This window comes from Rhynchophorus ferrugineus, unplaced genomic scaffold (genome assembly GCF_030347505.1).
Source record: "Rhynchophorus ferrugineus isolate W39M unplaced genomic scaffold, kcgeb_rfMv2 rfM4, whole genome shotgun sequence".
Lineage (NCBI taxonomy): Eukaryota > Metazoa > Arthropoda > Insecta > Coleoptera > Curculionidae > Rhynchophorus > Rhynchophorus ferrugineus.
In genome coordinates this window covers 37,060,681-37,080,746 of record NW_027472583.1, presented here as the reverse complement: position 1 = coordinate 37,080,746, position 20,066 = coordinate 37,060,681, and the positions used below count along the sequence as shown (strand labels likewise).

Sequence of the window (20,066 nt, the reverse complement as noted above, 5' to 3'; positions counted from 1 at the left end):
CAGATCGTCAACTGTGGCGATATTTATTGAAGAATATTCGAGGTTCTGGAGCACCAACGGCAACTTATTGGTTGTGAAGTACGAGTAAACAACTCCTTCTGATCCCAGATTGTGAATGAACGATTGATTGATGACCAAAACTTGCCTACGCCTAAAAAGTGCCTACGTTAATCGTGTTATTGAGCGTTATTTCTCAACAAAAAATTTTGAACATCTTCAACTTGAGTCCATAAAATTTAAAATGCACTTTCAACACCGTCTAGTTTTGATTTTTCAAAACCCTTTATATACTTTTATATTCTTAGCTAAAAGCTATAATTAATAAGCTGGCTTATTTCTTTTTAATATGTGGATATATTTGGTGGACATTTAATGCAAATGATGATCACAGTTTGTCTAAAAAATTAAAACAATTTAAAACAATGTGCATTTTGAAAAATAGGGTGATTTTCCCTTCTCAAATATGATGTTTCAAACAAGTTGAACAACATAATCTCTTGCATTGTTTTATCTGTAGAAGTATATCTCTACTGCATTATTATATCTATTCAGCCATTCTGGTTTATTTTTTCTGGTGCCAATAAACCTGTTGCCTCGCTGCAAAGAAAATGTTTTTTAAATTCTTAATCTGTTTGATTTACTTAAATAGCAATGGGGCATTTCACCTGATCACGACCCTTATATTCTTCCAAGTTCCACAAACCGGATAGCAGGAAAGTGTGTTAGATCCAAGATTATGAACCACCAACTAAGAATCCGCGAGAGAAACATAAAAGGTGACGCCATGTATCCGAATAATTAGCAATGGTCTTTTTTCAAATCATTTACAAAACTCACTACCAGATAAATTGCCGAATGGTTACAAAATACTTACAAAATACTGCTGTTATGCAAAGGATGAAGCGCGATGGCCCTATCAAACGACCCAGATTCTTATATATATATATATATATATATATATATATATATATATATATATATATATATATATATATAAACATATTTTATATGATATGAGTTGATTTTTTGATGAAAATGTCACAAAGAGCCGAGCATTATTGTGATGCGGAACGAATAGTTTCGCTTCATTATTCCAGTCTGCTGAGACGAATATGAAGCATAATTCTCAAATAATATTCGTTCTTGAAAGCTTGGCTCAGTGTAAGTAATTTATAATGAATGCAACATTAGCTTTATTTTAAACTTGCTGGTTTCGTTGGTGGGTGCTCCTTTGATGCTCAAGGAAAACCAAGACGTTTGTGATGGATCAATATAGTTCACTACTTTCACTTTTATTGTGGAATTTGTTAAAATAATTTTTATCATATTAATGAAAGACAAATGTTGTTTTGACACAAGACAAATTACGTGCTAGTATATATGCAGACGTGCCCTACTCAAACGTCATTGTTTATACCGACTGATATGTAATCAAGTTTATCAACGATGTTAATTTTTGTTGTAACACTCGTACCGTGATATTTTGGCGATGCATTGATGTTTGACCTGGTAACCATAAAACTATAATTTCTTCCCAGTTTGGATTGCACGTAAATCTAATGAAGAGATCTGGACGACCGTATGTATCCTCAAAACTCATGGTGTGCTGATATAATCTTGCATATGAACAACCAGTATATGATAATGGAATAATATAATGCGGTAACGATGTCAATATTAGTTGTTCCATCTACGTTACTAATGGTAGCACTAGGTAAACGTACGTAGTCCTCAGAATGAAGCTATGCTTGATTAAACTTAATGTATCGTAATTGCTCTCTGAAATTTTCGCACGCATATCAACAAAGTATTGATAAAATAATTGACGACGTAGAAGATTGTTATTATCTTGACTGCCATGGATGCCATCAATTATGGCATTAAGTTTCTTGTTAATTCCTGATCAATAAAGATATAAATAAGATAAAGAGGAATTACTTGTATCAAAAATAAAAACTAATATAATGTATATGTTGCACCGGCCATTTGATTTATTGATTTAATGTTTAAATGATGTCCATTATAGATATTACAAAGCATCATAAGAACGATGATTGCTTTGGGTGAATAATTGCAACTTCATTAACGGTTGGCACATTGTTTATTTGTGCTCTCTGTGTAGTAATTTGTCTGGTGTAATGATAAACGTAGTTGTAGTTTTTGCAAAAAAAAAGTTAAAGTTGCCACAATTTTTCTATCATCCATCTGCAATTATGCGTGGCGAAGACCGGTTTACCTTTGTACTTAAATGCATGGCAATATTTGCCTTTTTTTCAACTTGCCAATGACGACTTGTACATCTGACGAATAGTCTAGTGACGTGACCCTCATTGTCTCATTGTCAATTTTTACAACCTCCATAACCATACATACATAATCATATAAAGCATATAAGCATAACTATAAGTAACTTTTTTTAAAAGTTAAAATTAACAGGCTTGTAGACAAAATTTCATTAATACAACTAAATGTATTGGGAATAATATCGACAATGACTATATTTCAAAATTTTACCATATGTGTAGGGCTACACCCAGGTGTACAAAAAAAATATATTGAACATCAACTAAACAATTCAACACAAACAAATAAATACAAATGATATAACAACTACTTAATAAGTGGGAAAATAAAGTAAATAAGCGTACGAGATCTTGATCGTCTTGATCTTGGTGGTCGGGTGATTGTTCTGAAAATGTAATGAAAACGTACCTGAGCAACCAATTTCCAATGAAATGGGTGAAATTACAAATATACTTGAAATATAATAGGGTTATCATCGGTGATTATTAAAATCTACCTATTAATGTTAAATTATGCTGGACCATAATCTTGATAAATAATAGTATCGATAAATGCTGATAATGATATGGTATTGATAATCTCAATAAAAGACGATGACAATGGTAGGCAATAACAATGGAAGAATAACCAGGATGGTTAAAAACAATCTTTGTCCATAGTAGTCAATAATATTGGTAAACAATAATTATAAAACATATAATAAAGATAACTAGGATGAAGTATGACAACATGTGCACACAGTATGAAGGGAAGATAGCGCACGGCGTACCAGCTTATACCATAACACTAACAATATTGAACATGCAATAAGATCAAGGAAAGCAGACAAACGAAAAATAATCTTCACTATATTAATGAGTATATAAATAAATATGTATAAGTAGTAAATAAAAAATAAATAAGTTACTCTGCTAGAATCGTGCACTAACTTCTCCAGCTTCAAATATGATGAAGTGAAAGGCTTTCGGTGACGTTTATGTATGCTTCAAATTATCCACAGATTATAACTACACATCAATATTTTGGCCATTTGGCGTTAGTTTTTGGTTTATAAAATAGTTATAATTTATAACCATAAACCATAAAACTCTTTAACTTTGATTTACCATAATTTAAGAATTATGGGGAACATACGACGATTAAAAAATAATAAAATAGAGGACGATAAATAGACAATAGGTAATTAATAGAGAATAATAAATGATAAATAGAGAAAAACTAAATAAATAATACAAAATGGGAAAGAATAAATTGAATATAATTGATGAAGGCTAATAAATATAAAATAATAAATAGGACATAATAAATGGACATTTAATAAATAATAAATGGGAATTAAAAAGAATACTCTGTGAACAAACTCACTATTTGATGAAACTCAGCTTGGGTGCTACAAAATACCAAGTTCACACACGTTATGAAGTCTATCGTCTCTTGGGCGTGTTAAGATTTCAGATTTAGCAAACGCAGCTTTCGAAGAAACATTAACAATGTTACCATTCAGGATAATTATTTCTGTTTCTAAGTATTCGCAAAAGCAACAAATTCTATAATTAGAAAGAAGCGACAATCCCGCCAAGATCACTTTACATTAGTGTTTAAACGTTTTTTAAGAAACATAAACGACCCAAAATTGAATGGTCTGAAATATCGAACTACCAGAAGTACCATATGGATATTCGGAACGATTTTATGATTTTCTTGAATGGCGCATGTCTTTGTTTGTGTTTTATGAAAACAAATATCGAGAAAAGAAGAATCAAATAAAATTCGCTTTTACATCCTTTGACAATGCTATTTTGATTATTCAATATATTACTGTATAACACCTAAGAAAGGGCTACTTTCATAGATAACCTCATCGCAGCTACCTACTGGGTTTAATTGTAATTATAAACTAGGGATGCAGAAAAAATATTGATATATCGATATTTTATGAAAAAAATATCGGTATTTTTTTAGCCGACATTTTCGATATTTTTTGTAAAATATTCGATATTTTTTAAAAATTATCGAAAGCGATATATCGACATTTTTTTAAATATGGATATATCGAAATATCGATATTTCTTTCGGTGGCCAATACCCCTACTATAAACCATTCTCGAATCTACATAAATACACTCAATAACATTTCGTTTTCGTTCGTTCGACAGAAGAATTATACATACAAAGATGTAGTGGGTATTAGTGATGTTTACATCACAGACTATATATTGTTGCTATGATCAACAAGAAATATACAAATACATTTAAAAGTAACATGTAATAATTGTAAGGCTTACGACGTATATCTCGCCTCTAATCATATTGAAATACACAAATTAGATCAAAATACGTAAGATAAAGATTAGCACATATCAAAATGTGCAGTACTTGCGTAACATTTTTATTGTCGTTTTTTTTTATAAAATTAAATAATTGGTATTTCGATGAAAGTATTTTTGATATGAAGTATCAATGAAAATCATTTTCAATCAATTTCTTTGGGAATTAGCATTGAAAGACGGATCTATTATAGTTACAAGGGTAAAATGTTATGGAATAGTTCAGGATAGTGATCCACATCGACACCGAAGCGGGAATATTCACGGACATAAAATCTTGCTGTGCATATTATTGGATCAGCAAGCTCAGCATGGTCCTCCTCTTGGATGTACTCATTAGACATAATACCGTCTGATTACTACTTATTCAGGTCGATACAGCGTGGCGTGGTTGGCACACGGTCTCGAAATTCTTAAAATGGCTCAATGATTGGATCGCTGCTAAACTAGAATCGTTCTTCCGACAAGATGGCATGTTGCAAAAAAAAGAGGTGAAAAGTTCCAGAAAATCATGGAATTTTGACAACGTTTAACCAGTTCAATTAAAATGACACATCTTGTCTTCAGCTTCTTATTTTTCACATTTAAACCTCTACTAATTCAAAGCACACTTTATCTTTATCAGCTTTATGGAGATTGCCAATTTTTAAATGGCGGAAACCTAAGTGTTTGTTTACCATTAGTTTAGAACAATGTTCGATGCTTTTATCTTCAAATTAGATTAGAAAATTAAAACGGATATTTACTTATGTGGAGTATCTAGTTCGGTTCCAACCTTCGTAGGGTGAAGGACGTATTTTCAATACGCTCCAAGCTCTAGAAAAATACCTTTCTTTAAAAAAAAACAGTATTTTATTACGGTTATTTAATTGAGTGTTAAAAACGCATAACAAATGCGGCTATCCTTCTCTCAGCAGACCCAAAATGTAGTGAATACGTGTTTACGTGTCCAGACAAAAAGACCATCTCATCTTTATTAGTGTTTTAAAATTATTTCTCCTTATTTTACAACAGTCCTTTTGAAATTCATTTATAGTATTTTTGGTCAAAAACTAGTGCAAAAAATAACATAAGTGAAAAATGAAGTGCGTGAAATAAACAATGTATTTATTTTATTTTGTTATCCTCTGGAAATAAATAAAATAAAATATTAAAAATCTAAAAATGGCAAATCACAGCGATTCAACCAAATCACCTGCACACTTTGATATAAGATTAGAACAATCAGCAATAACGCAAACTCCATCATCAGAATGGACTATAGTCATTAACAAAAAACGACTGAGAAGTCCAGAAAAAAAAATCGGGAGGAAACAAACAAGAATCAGCGACTATTGGATACAGAAACCAATAGAGACTAAAAACAGCTTTATCAATCTGTCGGAAGAAATTGAAGAGAATATACAACCAAGCCCTGAAAAAGTTGTTCCGAAACCACCACCAATAACAGTCTATAAGGTAGGAGTAATAAAACACATCCATGACCTACTGAAAACTATTACTACGAACTACACAATTAAAACAGTGAGCTATGAAACAATTAAAATCCAATTGTTCGAAGCGGATCACTTTAAAGTTCTTGTAAAAGAATTAGATGAAAGAAACACCCAATACCATACATTCAGGCCAAAAACCGGAGAGAACATTTAAATTCATGTTAAAAGGATTACATCACAGGACGGACTTTAACACCATCAAGGTAGCACTAGCTGAAAAAGGCCACGAGGTCGTAAATGTGCACAATGTACGACATCGCGCGACAAAAAAACCTCTGCCTATGTTCTATATTGATACAAAATCTAATGGAAATAATAAGGCGGTGTATGAAATCACCAAATTGGAAAATAATATTATTAAATGCGAATCACCACATATAAAAAGAATTATACCACAATGCATAAGGTGACAAGCGCACGGGCACACAAAGACTTACTGTCGCAAATCATATAGATGCGTAAAATATGCAGGAGAACACAAAACATAATTGTACTCGAAAAGTTCGCGATGAAAAAGTGAAATGTGCTAACTGTAACGGAAATCATCCAGCGAACTACAAGGGTTGCGCAGTTCACAAGCAACTACAACAGAAACTCTATCCTGCCTTAAGGGAAAAAAGGCATCAACAGCAACAAAAACAATCCACACCTACCAGTCTATCCACCAGACCAAGTCAACCAGACATAACTTATGCCCAAATGGTTGAAAATAGTTCAGCACAAAATCGAGAGACATCTCAACTTACTGACACTAGCAACATCTCTAAATTAGAAAACATGATGTCCAAACTAATGGATCAAATGAGTACGATGCTTGGTCTACTCATAACCGTCATCAGCAAACTTGCCTAATGCCTGAATCCAATAGCTACAAAATCGCCGTCTGGAATGCCAATGGGCTCCAACAACACGCCAGGGAACTAAAAATGTTCGTAACATTATTTGAAAATTCCTAAATATAAACTTTATCATACAATCACCCTGATGATAAAGCACATGGAGGTACAGCCATAATAATTCGAGATGATATAAAGCATTTCGAAAAAGAAAAAGTCCGCAAAGACTACCTGCAAGCCACCAGTACAACCATAGAGGAAGTCCATGGACCATTAACAATTTCTGCGATTTATTGCCCACCCAAACATAACAACAAGGCAGAACAATTTCAAGAATTCTTCAGTATGCTAGGTAATAGATTTATAGCCGGAGGAGATTACAATGCAAAACATTTAATGTGGGGTTCAAGAATAATAACCTCAAAAGGTAACTGCTAAAAGCAATAAGGACAGAAACTTACAACATATCTCTACTGGTGAACCAATATATTGGCCTTCAGACATAAATAAAAACCTAGATACAATAGATTTCTGTATTACAAAAAATATTGATCCAAAAAAGTGTCAGGCAGAATCATGTTTCGCCCTGTCTTCTGATCATTCACCAATAATAGTAACAATTTCTTCAAAAATTACCATCAAAGATAAACCCCTTCTCTGTGCAGTAATAAAACTAACTGGCCCATATTTAGAGAAAACTTAGACCGAATCATCTCTCTAAACTTACCGTTACAAACTGAAATGGATATTGAAATAGCCGCAATAAATCTTACAAAAAATATACAGGAGGCAGCATATTCCGCGGCTCTTAACAGTGAAACATTTCCAAGAAAAAATACACATATGTCATGTACAATACAGAAAAAGATAGCAGAAAAAAGAAAGTTACGACGAAATTGGCATCAGCAAGGGACTGAAGAGAATAAAAGAAAATTTAATAGGGCAATAAAAGAGCTGAAAGAACTAATCCAAATTGAACAAAATCAAGGCATTCAAGAATACGTAGAAAACTTGACATCAACTGAGGCTACAGACTATTCGTTGTGGAAAGCAACAAAAAAGCTTAGGAGATCCCAGCAGCATAACCCACCTATTAAAACAAACGAAAATAATTGGCCGAGAAGCAATAATGAGAAGGCCGACATTTTCTCAAAACACTTAAAAAATGTTTTTAAACCTTTCCAGTCTCAGCTACATACAGATGAGGAAAATAAAATTACTAGCTTTCTAATGGATTTACCGCACGAGAAATTAACGGTCAAAAAAGTTAAACAAACAATAATGCGAGAGATTAATATTAAAAAAGCTCCTGTTTATGACTTAATTACTGGCAAAATTTTAAAAGAACTATCAGGAAAGGGTATAAAACTATGAACATTTATATTTTATGCTATGCTACGAATTAATTACTTTCCTAGTATCTGGAAAGTAGCTAAAATATTAATGATTCTTAAACCAGGAAAAATACAAGAAGATGTAACCTCCTACCGACCTATAAGTTTATTACCGATAATCTCGAAAGTTTTCGAGAAATTATACATAAAAAAGCTAAACTATATAATAAAAAAAAGAAAAATTATTCCAGAACATCAGTTTGGCTTTCGCAATAAACATGGGACTATAGAACAGGTGCATAGACTTGTAAACAAAATAAACGTTGACCTAAATGCCAAAAGATATTGTTCGGCTGCTTTTCTAGACATATCTCAGGCTTTTGACAAAGTATGGCATACGGGCTTGCAGGTTAAACTAAAGAAACTTCTCCCTCATCCGGACTATCAGTTACTAAAATCGTATCTCACTGATAGACATTTTATTGTAAATCAAGGCGATGAACATACCGAATTAAATCCCATATATTCAGGAGTTCCGCAAGGTAGAGTACTGGGTCCAGTACTGTGTCTTCTATATACGGCTGATCTACCCACCACAAAATTAACTACTGTGGCAACATATGCAGACGATACAGCAATCTTAGCATCCCATGAAGATCCAGTCACAGCATCAATAAACCTACAAACCCACCACCTATACGCATATAACGTTTACCCTGCCTAGAAGAACATGTCCACCAGTGAATATCAATCATCGTCAACTCCCCCAAGCAGAGCATGTTAAATATCTTGGTATGCACTTGGATCGACGCCTAACCTGGAAGAATCACATACTCTCTAAACGGAAACAACTGGGACTAAAATTATATCAAGTGTATTGGCTCATCGGGTGCAAATCCAAGTTATCATTAGATAACAAGGTATTGCTGTATGAGTCTATACTCAAGCCCATTTCGGCATATGGTATCCAACTATGGGGTACCGCTAGCAAATCTAATATATCCATCATTCATTGGTTCCAAAATAAGGTGTTGCGTGCCATTGTTGATGCTCCGTACTATATTTCAAATAAAGTGATACAACGCGATATTCCTCTAAAACCTACAACGAGTGTAATTCAACGTGTTTGTGTGAAGTACTTCGAAAGAGTGTCAGTGCATCCCAATGTACTCGCTAATCAACTAAATATGCGACGTGATAGTGAAGTGCGTAGACTAAAACGTTTAACACCACCTGATCTGATTACTGGACATATGTAGACTTTAAAAGAAGACTAATTAATTAAGATAATATTTTACACAGAAGATTGCTTAATGAAGTGATTTTCTACATGCCATGTATATATAATATAGACATAAGAAATACTTATTGCCAATAGGGCAGATTGTGGACTCAAGAAGAACAATAAAAAAAGTGAAGTATCTCTAATGACATCTAACTTAATTGAATTGAATCTATAATAATAATTTATTATATTCAATGAATTGAAAATATATATAATATTTAATAAATTGTATTAAAATAATAATAATAAATACCGTATTTCACATACCTCGTCTACCGATGCAATAAAACCTAAACCTGCACTCAAACGTGTGATAGAGTTATGCTGACTGAACAGCATTTATATCAGTGGCTTTACTATCGAAACTGCGCACACTCGAAGAAGTTCCTAACGCATTTTCGACATTAAACTAGAGTTGTCGACCACCGAGAAAGATTTCGATATGTCGAAATATGGAGACATTTGTTATATTGACAATATATATTTATATTTTTTGCAATTAGGTACCTAAATATACTAAATATTTAAAATTAAGTACCAATTTAAAAGGTTTGTTAAAAATAATTAAATGTTTTTTTATTATTTTTGAGAAAATGTCGAAATATCGGCTTACAAAAATATCCATATATCAATATATTTTTTTATAACATCTTTATTAGATATGCTTAGTAAAATCTTAATTATTATTATTATTACAATTAATTTATTACTACTTTTCCTATGTGCTTGGATTAATTAACAAGCACGATAATCAGTGTATCACCCTTGAAGGGAATTATGTTGAATAAAAAAAAATAATTTTGCCAAAAAAATTTGTTTTATTTTATGGTAGATTATTTTTTATAACTAATTGGATTTATACTTTTTGACCGATTCGATAAGCCCATTTGCATTAATTGTTGTCAGCATATTTTACGTAGCACTGTGACCACATTACAATTTAGTTCATATTGTAAACAGTATCATAGCCAAACATAAAAGAGACCGTAAGACCGGACCAGCCTGGTGACTGTCGTGACTGGGATCATTTTCCTTGTCGGATTTTACACGCGGAGTTTACATATATATATATATATATATATTGCTATGGTAAACAAGAAATATGTAAACTTATATACGACGCGTATTTCACCTGTAGTTATGTAACTACACCATTCTGATATTGATAAGATAAGAATTAGCACATTTTTTAAAATAAATAATTTTTATTTTCACTCTATTATAGAGTTTCAATTTCGATTTTATTCAATAGTATTATTCAATTAGATTCAATTCAATTTTATATTTTATTACATTAAATCAAATTAATAAAAAAATTGTTAAAATCAATAAATCAAAAATGTAAAAATTAATTAATTACTACTGTTATGTTGTACTTGTATTAATACACAAGCAAGGCGTGTACGGAATTAATACATTAGCCATTTTTCCCAAATTAAAATAAAACTAATCTACTTAAAATATACTTCAGAATAGACTTAAACACTAAACAAGTTCGTGTGGCTTGATTCACTTCAATATTCTGATATCCGGCGTGTTATCCAGCAGTATTAGTAGTAGTCTGTACTGCTTACTCATTACTGTGCAAACCAAAATTAACATGTACGGATTAAGCTGTATATTTCAATCTCTAGTCAATTCATAGATCTTGTTGATCACTATTTGTACTTTTTCTACAGTCTTAGGCAGACATATATATTTTGCCATGATAACTGTGCCTTCGGCAAATTTTTCAAGAGTATTGTTTCTTTTGATGTTGGAATATCAGCAGTATACAGAAGATATAGGAATGGGTCCAAGATACTACCCTGTGGAAGTCCAGCCGAAATAGGTTTAAGTGTGAGAAAGTCCCTTCATGCGAGACTCTACATTTTCTTTCGAAAAGATATGATTCCAGAGCAGTAGAGAGTAATTCGGCGGTAACAATTTGTTCATTTTGTATATTAATTCCAAATGCCATACCCGGTCAAAAGCGTGAGACGTCCAGGAATATTACAGGGCAGTATTTCTTTTCTTCGATTACCTTTTCAACAACCGTTGTTACTTTGTACACTTGGTCGATTGTCGAATGGTTATTCCGAAATCCAAACTGGAAATCTAGTATCTCTATAAATGGTTTAATAAGTTTTAACACCAGCTTCTCAAATAGTTTTCATATATTGCAGGTAGCACCGAAATGGACCAACTTGTTCTGTCGGTTTGTTAGGTTTTTTTAAGCATAGTTATTTGAGCAAATTTAAGACGTTCTGGAACATGGTTCAGTCTCAAACAGGCATTGAATATATATGTTAACATGATTATTGCTTTTCGTCGCAGCTCCTTTAATTATGCTGGTAAAATTCCAGAAGTGTTTTTAAAATTGAGTTTGTTGTAAATTTCCGAGGCAACTTTCATTGAAGAAATCAGTTTTACAGCTACATTCATTCATTCTGTTGAAATACGTTAGCTAAATGTTCTGCGAATAATTCAGCTTTTCTATCGTTGCATCGAACCCATTCATTTTGATCATTTTTAATAGGCGGTACTCCAATAATTGATCTTTTAATTCTCCTAATTGCCTTCCGTAGCGCGTAATTTTCGTCTGGTTCCCGGCTTAAATCACTTACATATTTTTCGAGGCAACTCTGTTTATGTTATTTAATCTTTTGATTTGGTTGATTAATAATTCTATTAAATATTGATTTGTCTGCTGCATTTCTGGTTCTGTGCCATAATCTTCTAGCTTTTCGTTTTTCTTTTATCAATTCCCTAGTTTCCCCTCACGAGGCTCAGATTCTTTATCTGAGTTCGGGCATTGACGTCCTCGGGGCCTGAGTCATCTCTTGAGCCAAGTTGTAATGTGACCCGTGACGATGGCTGAATGGCAAGTGAGTGTTATCACTTGTCAATAACGAAGCCTACAGAGTACCTCCCGCCCCTCTGTAGTATTTAGGGTTACTCATGGAGCACTATTGCGACGGACTTGTATTTCTTCCATACTCGTGGGAACAATATGGCCACAATAAAACTTTCAGATACCCCCCCCCCTTATTAGGTTAGAAGAAAGAAAGAAAGAAAAGAGAGCAAAAAGAGAAAAATGAGAAAGAAAGGTTAGAAAAATTTCACGAAAGTATCTCCCTTTTTAATAAACAAAGTCCTAACATCCCAAGTGGGCGAAAACCTTGAAATAAAAAACTTAAAGATGGTACTCTGCTTGTTCAGGTAGAAACAAGAAGACAATCCAAAAAGATTATCCAACTAACTTCTTTTCATGACTTTGGAGTTGTTGTCTTTTCTCATTCCACGCTTAACTTTTGCAAAGGAGTAATAACCAGCTCAGATTCATGAACTGTGATCTTGAAGAAATACTCGAAAATATGAAACCTATAGCAATTAAAAGAATTATAACAAAAAAGAATGGAGAAATTATTAATACATCCAGCCTAATATTGACATTTCGTAAAACCTCTCTTCGATCGAGGATTTATTCCTAACCCACTGAGATGCTTCTCATGTCAAAAGTTTGGACATGTCTCTGCTTCATGTTATAATAATTCTATCTGTCCTTCATGTGGACACAATATACATGAAGGTAATTGCTCTCTCTCTCACTGATATGCTCTAATTGTAATGGTAATCATTCTCCAAGACACAAAGGATGCCCAAGCTATCAACTCGAGCTGAAAATAAATCAAATCAAGGTCTTGGAGAAAATATCTTATTTTGCAGCAAAAAAGAAGGTTAGTACTCCAATATCTAATGAATATAAGTCATTTGTTAGCGTCACAAAAAAGAGTACAGTATCTTGCGCCACTCAATGCAATTTAGACAATGAACTTAGAACTCATAAGAACATTTCCTCCGTTAATGGAGGCAAAATTATCAATCCTCCCCCTCCATCTTCCAATACCACTCCCGTATCCAATTCATCCGGTCCTCGCCCTGTTTCCAAATCCAGTAACTCCTCTTCCCAAATATCTACAGCTTCTCTCCTACAAATTCTAACCTCTAATAATACCCCACAACCATCCACATCTTATCCTCTTACTCACCCTCCCTAATAATCTATCTTAAAAATCTCTAAAACAAATAAAGTTAAACTGCCGCACCGGGCAGTTAATACATATAACTATTTCCTCAGGCTTCCAATCCTCTATTGATTTGAACCTATGTTCGCCCTCTTTATTTTCTAGAGTATTGTGGACTTGTTTTCACGATTTATATGGAAGTGATCATTTTCCGATAATAATCCAATCACATTCAAGACAGCGCTATTCTTCTGATTCAACAAAAACTCAAGATACACCTAAATTTCTTTATTCCGAAGCTGACTGGATCGATACGAATCTTCATTCATCATTCCTTCATTTATTGAAGGCGATACTAACGGAAACTTAGATAGTTTTATCATAGCTATTACATCTGCAGCAGAAGAATCAATCCCAATCAGTTCTTCAAATCGTCATCCACCTCCCGTACCATGGTGGACCAGAGAATGCAAAGAAGCAATTAAGAAGCGTAAACGGGCTCTAAAAAGTTTTCGAGTAAATCCTACGCAGATAAATTAAAAGCCTATAAGCATGCAAAAGCTATTGCCAGAAGAACGGTTAAAGAAGCCAAACGAACTTCATGGAATACCTTTATTAATAACCTCTCATATAACTCCACTACCGACACTTTTTGTAAGGGTATCAAGCGACTGAAAGGAATTCCAAGTTCACAAATTTCGGGAATTGCTTCAGATAATAGATGGATGATGAATATCGATGGCATTTTCTCTTTACTGGCCCTACATTTCTCTAATGCAACAAATGACTGTTATCTTAACGAGGATTTTATTAGAGCCCCACTGACCAATATATCTTTTGACGAGATTGAAAACTTACCTATTAACAAACCATTCAGTTTACTTGAAATAAAAAAGGTCGGTCTCCAAATGCCACTCAACTGCTCCCGGCCCGGATGGTATATCCATTCCACTTTTAAAAAATCTTCCTGCCCCTGCCATTCAACACTTGCTCATTTTATAACAACATGTGGGTTAAGCATTCTTTTCCCTCTAGATGGAGACAAAGCATTATTATTCCTATTTATAAAAACCAGAAACCTCATAATAACCTCCCTAGCTAGAGACCAATCTCTCTTACGGACCACCTGTCTAAATTTCTTGAACGGATGATTAGCGAGAGACTGAATTTACACTCTAAAGGCTTAAGAACCTTTAATAGGATTGGAAACTGTAATTACCGATGGCTTCAGCAAAGGTAAACATACAATCGTAGCCTTTTTGAACATTAACAGAGCCTTTGACCTTGTCTGAAGACAATTAATTGTTACAAAGTTACATTCTTGGGGCATCCGGGGCAATATATTGTTCTATATCTCCAATTTTTTACATGATCGTAAATTTCGTTTACGAATACACCGCCATTATTCAGCTGTTTATCCTCTTAGAAATGGAGTTCCTCAGGGTTCTGTTCTTAGCTCCACACTGTTTAATATAGCTATAAAGTCTATATTTGATATTCCCAGTGCCAATACACATTTGAGTCTCTTTACAGACGACATTATGGCATTCTGTTCTTCTTCGGATCCCAGGGAAGCTTCTGAGATGATTCAAAATTATTTGAATGGTCTGGCTCAGTGGACTCGAGCAACTGGATTCACAATATTCCCTACAAAGTCCTCAATAGTGCATTTTTACCGAAAACGGCATTGTACTAAACATCATTCCTTGACTCTGAATAACCAACGAATTCCTGTTAAACAGAATGCAAGATTTCTTGGTGTTTACTTCGACCAAACACTTACTTGGAAGGAGCATATATACAATTTTGGACAGAGAACCATTAGGGACTTAAACATACTTAAATTAATCTCTAATCGCAAAAACGGACTCAACCAAAATGTTTTTCCACATGTTTATAAAACTATAATACGTCCCAAACTTGGTTATGGAAGCTTTCTGTACAACACGTCTTATACATCCTATCTACGAATGCTTGAAACGGTTCAAAATCATATCCTGAGAATGGCTCTTGGTGCATATAAATCTAGCCCAATTGTTAGCTTACAATGTCTTGCCGGTATTGAACCGCTTAAATATAGATGGTTGAAGCTAATTCTTAGAGCAGCCTACAGATTTTGCTCCATACCAACAAGCAATAGAATAATAAATCTATCCATTAGGAGACCCATTACACCGTCATGTAGGGCACGATCTTTCAAAGATCAGTTATTTAAGGTTATAAAGATGATCAACATTAATACAGATAAATTTAACGTCTCCAGCTTCGCAAAACTCCCGCCATGGATGTTTCCATTGCTGCCCACAGATAGATCTCTAATGATTCACAGCAAGGATAATTTTGGTCCTAGAATCTTCAAGGGCCTGTTTGGTCATCTTCTATCGCTGTATCCAAGCTATAAAGTTTTGTACATGGATGGTTCCAAATCGCCCGACGGAGTAGGCGCAGCTGTTTTTGGATCCTCTAGAATAGAAACTTACAGACTTCATAAACGTTCATCCATATTATCGGCAGAATTAACAGCCATCTGGAAAGCTTTGCAGATCGTATTGGAGGTTGAGTCTGGCGATTGGTTGATTTGTACTGATTCCCTGAGCTCTATCCTGGCAAAATGCAACTTTTATACACCCTATTATCGTTGGTATCTATAACATCTATCACAATCTTGTTGAACGGAAAAGATTAATATCAATTATTTGGGTCCCCAGTCATAGATGTGGTCATAGATGGTAATGAGGGAGCAGACAAAGCAGCTAAAGAAGCCACTCTAAGCGGTACATATAATACATAAGCATCTATATCCCATTATTACGAATAAAATCGATAGTCTTGTTCAATTGGAGTGGGACTTGCTGGAGGGCGATAATAAATTGTGGTATATTAAGCAAGATTTTTTTACTTCTATGACATTATCTACTAATAGGTATGAGCAGGTCCTGTTAAATAGGCTAATGATCGGGCATTGTCATCTCTCACACTCATATCTTACGACTGGCGATATTCCTCCGTTGTGTGATTATTGTGGACTATTAAAAACACTCCGACATGTTTTACAATCATGTGAGGCTCTACGGTCTATTCGAATTAGACATAACATACCTAGAAATCTGAAAACTCTTTTCACTTCAAATCACATCGATAAAATATTTGATTATTTACATGATATTCATTTACAGTATTCTATCTAATTTCTTATCTCATATTTAATTTTATTTTAGAGAAACCAAACTATTTTATATTTATAACCTTTACATTATATTTTATATACTGCTTTGGTTTATTAGTATATTTTTTTATACTGTTATTATTTTATATGTGTTTTTAAGTTAATTTTATTTATTTATATATTTTTATATTCTATCTACCTTGATATATTTTAAGTGTATAATATTTATTTATGTTTTATCTCGTTTTATATATTGGTTGATTATTATTTTATTTATACAATTTGTGTTTGTATCGTATATGTATTTGATACATGTTTATTCTGTTTTGATTTTATCAACAAGACATACTTATTAATATACGTCATCGTGCTAATAAAGTAAATATACTTTTAAGTCACCAAATAATACAACAGTATTGAAGTGACTATAATTAAAAAAAAAAGAATTCCCTAATTTCAAGGGGGTAATTTACCTCATATTCTGATTACCCTCTTGAGGTCGGGGTATCTCTTTTGCAGCAGACCGAATTTGTACAATTATATTTCGGGTTTGTATTTTAAAGTTGTCTATATTTGTTAGTAAGACTAGGCTTCTTTGTTTTTTTTTTCAGAATTGTCGCGCCTAGTGTTAATAATACTGGAGTGTGATCAGATGATGTGATCAGTTCGCAGGAGGCACGAGCCCTCGATTTGTATTTGATTTGATGAGATGCCTTTCGAAATGTAAAATTCCAGTAGGTCTGGCACGTTATTACTATCGGTGGGCCAGTAAGTGGGTTCACGCCCTGAATGATAGTTATAATTAATAATATTTATTGCTGCGAGTAATTCGTTTCCTTTTCCAGGTGTTATTAATCTTAAACACTAAGCTATTTGTTTAACACTAGTCCCCTCCAATAATAAATCTTGGGCCTAATTTTAAAAACAAATCTCTGTATTGTTGTGTTATTTTGTATCCTGTTGGACAGTATATAGCTCCTATGTTTATTTCAGCGCCGTTCTTCTCAGTGATAAATATCGTAGCTTGTATTTCTCCTTGTTTTATCTTGTTTTCTTGGAAATACTGTATATTTTGTTTTATTATTAGAGCTGTTCCGCCCCGAGCACATTCACTGGGGTGTACTGTCCAGTGTGCATCATAACGCCGTATTTTAATGTAATTGTTTTAGAATAATGAGCCTCCGATATGAGAGCTATATCTATGTTATTTATTCTCAGAAATAGTCGCCGGAATCCATGTTATAATTATTAAGAATGAATTGCTCATTTATGTTTTTCTTTAACTTGTTTTGAGTTTTTCTAATTACACCGTATGCTAACTGACTTAAATTTTGTCGCATTTCAATCTGAAATTCACTGAGCATTTACATCATGTCGACGATAGTTGGCTTGTTGGTACAATTTCTTGATTTTTCACATTAATGTGTTGTTTATGTTCTTGTTTATCATTCGAGTTTTTGTCGCATATGCTTTTTTTGCAATTGGAATTGCTCTTTCTTTAATTTATTTATTTTCAATAGCAGGTGGCTTTGCAAAGTTTTGGGCTTTGTTCAGTTTTCTCAATCGTTGTACAGCTGTAATTTGATATGGCTGAAGTTCTTTTATTTTCTTCTGGTACACTGGTACACACGCCCTTTATAGCTGGCAGGGTGTCCTTTTTCATTGCATAATGCATATGTTGTTACGCTATTGCGTTGCTTTCTACATTTCACTTTCATTAGAGAGGATATTTAGCTTTTTATTGATTTTTTATTTATTATTGTTTTTTTTTATTTTGATATCATTGTGTTTCTTCTTACTTTCTTCCGTTACCACATGTGAACAGTATTCTTAATAAAATTAGATTTAATCAATACATTCTCCTTAATTCATTTATTATATCTATAAGGATGTATTCATTCTCTCCTCATACATTCTAACTACATAACTGGTATATTCTGAACAATTATACATATATCTCTGTATACAAATCTTTCACAGTCTACAATAAGATTTTCTATAATCATCCTATATTAATGATATACTCACGTTTATCAGATGTACCGGATAGTCATTACTGTTTTTTATGCGGAAAAAGCTTAGGCTACATAATTTTCAATAAATTTGAAACATTTATTTATTCAATGTATTGGCCATTTGATACTATATATGTTGCTCATCTTTCAGGCAATTTCTGGATACGATCCCTAAAAAAACTGTTTGTCCTTTTAGCAAAACCATTGATCGAGCCATTTTCTAACTTCTTCAAAATTGGCGTGTTGTTCTGCAAGCACATGTCTCATTGATGCAAAAAGTTAATAGTCGGTCGATTGAAGGTCTGGAGAGCATGAGTGTGTGCGATAATATGTCACATCAAAGTGCTCAACGCTTGTTTGTTTCGTAATTGTTTTTGAGTTTAGGTTAGATCTTCATCCAACGCCTCCCATGTTTTGATGGTTAGAGCATGCTCGCCGTAAGTTTCTACCAGCAAACGATGACTTATAGCGGCTTTTTTCTTTTCAGACCAAAAAAATAACATTTTCAAAGAGGTATAAATCAATGATGGTATTACTTTCGCAAAATATAACATATATAGCTTTGAAGCTTAATGTCACTAAAATAAAGTGACAAATCGCCACAATCACAGCAGCCATAACTTTAATATCTCTGGTTTGGTTGTCTTCTTATGAGTGCCATTGAAGTTCTAGAAACTCTAAGCAATTTGTTATTTTAGTGAACGTTTTACGATTTCTATCCATTGTTTGAACCTGTTGTTTTGAACACGATGTTCCTCATTATAGCCCAAAACAAAAAAAACTACTCACTGTTTTATTGGTTTACTGTTTTGTGCATTTCACATATTTGATCTTCGTTAGAGCTAGCATCAAGGTGATCATGATTCGTCACCCGCTTCACATAAGGACGAGATTATATTATTTCTCTTTTTTTAGATATCTTAGTAACTCTGCCCATACCAAGAGCGTAACTACAACACGTTGAAAATATGTTCAATAAAAACCATACCAACTTCTGCATATTTGTATACAACTGCATATTTTTAAACTCAGGGCGTAAGATAAAAATTATATTTATTAAAACAATACAAAATAATCAAACATATTAAATAAATAAAAACAGAGATCAAAATAAAAGATATAAGAACTAGTTACACAATAAATTCTTTGCTATTATGCACTCACTTCTCTTAATTCCGACTATGATAAACGTACAATGCGTACAAGGAAAAAGCCAAAGGCAAACACGCTAGATACGCTGTCTCCAAGAGCCCGGCAGGAACCACATTTGGTGGCGTTTATGTATGCTTCATGCTA

The 20,066-nt window shown here is 33.3% G+C and overlaps 1 protein-coding gene across 2 annotated transcripts in view; it reads left to right on the top strand.

Annotated features, from left to right (window-relative positions):
• The window catches only part of LOC143195027 (putative JmjC domain-containing histone demethylation protein 2C), a 549,561-nt gene that overhangs the window by 204,387 nt on the left and 325,108 nt on the right, over positions 1–20,066 (top strand). The window lies entirely within an intron of this gene.